Consider the following 3,145-nt stretch of genomic DNA (forward strand, 5'->3'; position numbering starts at 1 on the left):
GGGACATGTTGTTCTCATTTTAGAAGGCAAAAAAACAAAACAAAACAAAAAAACAATAGGACAAGGGAAAACACACAATTACATTTAAAGCTTCTGCTTGAACATGACATAATTCAAGTCTAATTATGTTTCACTGGTCAAGGTCTGTCACATGACCAAGCATAAAGACAGATATAGAAGTATTATCTATCTAGAGAGAGATACTTTGCTTCTTATGGCAAAGAGTATAGATGTATAATTCTTTTACAGGGAAGGGACTGAATCTTAGGGAACAATATTAAAATCCCCCCCTTTTTTTTTGCAGTTTTATACCTTTATTCGACAATCAGCGATTAGTTCTCATCTACATTAACTGTCTGTAGATTTTTGAAAGTGGTGACAGGTACATAGGTAACCAGTGCGTAGAGTTTGTTTGGTGAATCTTCATCCTCCTTATGTTTTCTGGACAACCGCACACGGATACGGTATGGAACATTCCTTATTCCTTTGGCCCAGACAGCTTTGCCTGGTGTCAATGCGCACATCTGGAGTTCCCATCTCCTTCATGGCAAATTCCCGGATCTCTTTGAGTGCCCGAGGGGCACGCTTCTTGAAATCCACTCAATGGATGCTCTTGTGAATGTTGATGGTGTAATCTCTGGTCACTACCTCGTTGATGGCAAAACGGCCCTTCTTCTCGCCACCCTTCTTCGCGGGAGCCATTCTGCCGGGCCCTGGTGGGAAAGGAAGAGCACGAGGTATTGTGGGAGAGGGAAAGCAGCGTCACAAGTACCTTCCCCATGTTTTTTGTTTGTTAGCTTTGGTTCCACGAGGTTTACAGACAAATTCAAGCTTCTTAAGGCAAAATGTAAGATCTTGAAAAAATCTGTTCCCTAACATTCCCATAGTCTCATACTTGGCCCTGTATTCTTGTTTTTCAAGAAGCATGGTATCCTAGAAGTCAAGTGAAGAAAGAGTATTAAAGGACAAATACGTTGAGCCAAATGCTGCTAATAAGTCAAGTGTGATGAGATTGGTTAAATTGTCTTTGATTTAGGGATATACATGTGACTGGAACTCTGAAGAAAACCATTTCGCTAGAATAACAAGGGAAAAATCTTTAGAGGAGTTTAGCTATTTTAGAGACGAAAGAAGATTTATATTGGAGACAAGGTAATAAGAGGATGGTGTGGTAATTTGAAGCATATGTGGGGTCCAGAGAAATTTTTTTGTTTATTTATTTTTTAAAATATGTGAGAAATTAAGCCATGACTATATGCTGCTTTGAATAATTTAGTGAAGAGAAGTGCATTAATGATGCATAACATATGCAAGAGTCTTGTTGATGCAATGTTCCTGAGTAAGCAAAAGGAGTGAAAACCAGGGCACAATGGAAATTTTGTCCTTAGCTAATAACTGATGTATATTGTTTTAGGCAGACCTAAAATAATAGGATGAAGGGCATAGTATATGGACTCAGAGGTGAGCTGGTAAGTAGATGTGATTGTAGGAAGTTATGAAAGGTTTCTCCAGTTCTAATTTTGTTAATGAATAAGCAAAGGGTTAATTATTTGAGTATAAGGATCATGGAAGAAGCATTTTGGGGTTGAGAACAGAGGAGAGCATATGAAATGGCTATATGGTAGAGACTATGGATAGAGATATATGACGAAGCCTATAGTCTGTCGTAGGAACATCATCCTGCTTGCTCACAGGGACATCCCTGTATAGATCTGTTTACAAGTATGTAGAAAATGTATCACATCAGAAGTGTAATTATTATAAACAAAGAAAGAAACACACTAGCAAGCGGATTTCCAGCTTTGGTGCTTCATGTAAGGTTTAGAAATGAGCCTGCTATAAGCACAGATGGTGTGTTTTTGTTTTTGTTTCTTTAAATTAGATGCTCTTGAGTAGCATCAGTCCTTCCCATCAGCCATGAAATCTACCACCTTACTATAATCCAGTTACAGACTTTTTAAAGATTTTTTTTTGTGTGGTGGGGAGGATGGCGTTTGGCCTGGTGATCAGACCTTCCATCAACCAGACCCTCCTCACACTTTGGCCCATCTACTCAGAGGAGGAATAGAAGAGATGTCAGTAGATAATCTGTATAAATTGGAGTAGCTGGCTTCCTACTTTAGGGAAAATTTGATTGCAACTATTAGGCTTCTAAAATAAAGCAATTCTGTATGTTGCTGATGGGGAATAGATTTTAGGAGAAAAAATCATTGGCTGAGGTTAAATATCTGGCCATTAAACAGTTTTCAATCACCGTGTCTGTGCTAGAAGATGCATTATCTCACAACGTGGAAAGGGCAGAGTAGAGTTTGTCATTAAATAAAAAGTGGTGTCACTCTGAAGAGCTGCCAAACTCCCTACTCTCATCTGATAGACACTTGGAGTAAATGATCCCAAGAGAAGGATTAGAAGAAACAAATGGGACAGACAATAAAATGTCACAGAAAAATCCATGCTTACTCCTTGACTGCTTCCTTTATAACATAGAGCATACATGGACTGCTCTGAATATCTGATGATATCGATTCCATGATTTGCTTTCTGTTTTCAATTAGTGCATAGTAGATAGATCTGGATGCTAGTTTAAATACATAAAAATTTGGTTTTATATTTAGTTTACACTCCTTCTATATGTTTCAAAACTTGTAGATAAGTATAATCCAATCTTATAAAATTGTCACTGCTGTCATTCTGTACATGCCATATATGAAAATGTTATTAGTAAATTGAATAAAGTGAAATAGGATCACTCAAAGTAAATTCAGGGCCTTAAACCAGAAGCCCCACCCCACCCCCCACGTACCTCCCCACGCTTACCCACAAAGGGATAATAATAGCTTGGGATTTGACTATGTGTGATATGAATGTAAAGTGTTGGGCAATATTAGTCAATCCATTATTAAACATGATGTAGTTAAATTGGCTACAGGATGTTCTAGAGTAAAATGAGAAGAGCTGATAGCTGGTAATATTAAAAGTTCAAACTTGGCTGCCTGGGTGGCTCAGTCGTTAAGCGTCTGCCTTCGGCTCAGGTCATGATCCCAGGATACTGGGATCGAGCCCCGCATTGGGCTCCCTGCTTCGTGGGAAGCCTGCTTCTCCCTCTCCCACTCCCCTTGCTTGTGTTCTTGCTCTTGCTATCTCT

General features: G+C 38.9%; 1 pseudogene; it reads right to left on the reverse strand.

The window, feature by feature from the left end:
- Positions 1–280: 280 nt before the first annotated feature.
- Positions 281–745, reverse strand: LOC118518900 (large ribosomal subunit protein eL31 pseudogene; annotated as a pseudogene).
- Positions 746–3,145: the final 2,400 nt, after the last annotated feature.

The sequence above is a fragment of the Halichoerus grypus genome, chromosome 3, assembly GCF_964656455.1.
Source record: "Halichoerus grypus chromosome 3, mHalGry1.hap1.1, whole genome shotgun sequence".
NCBI classification, from domain to species: Eukaryota; Metazoa; Chordata; class Mammalia; order Carnivora; family Phocidae; genus Halichoerus; species Halichoerus grypus.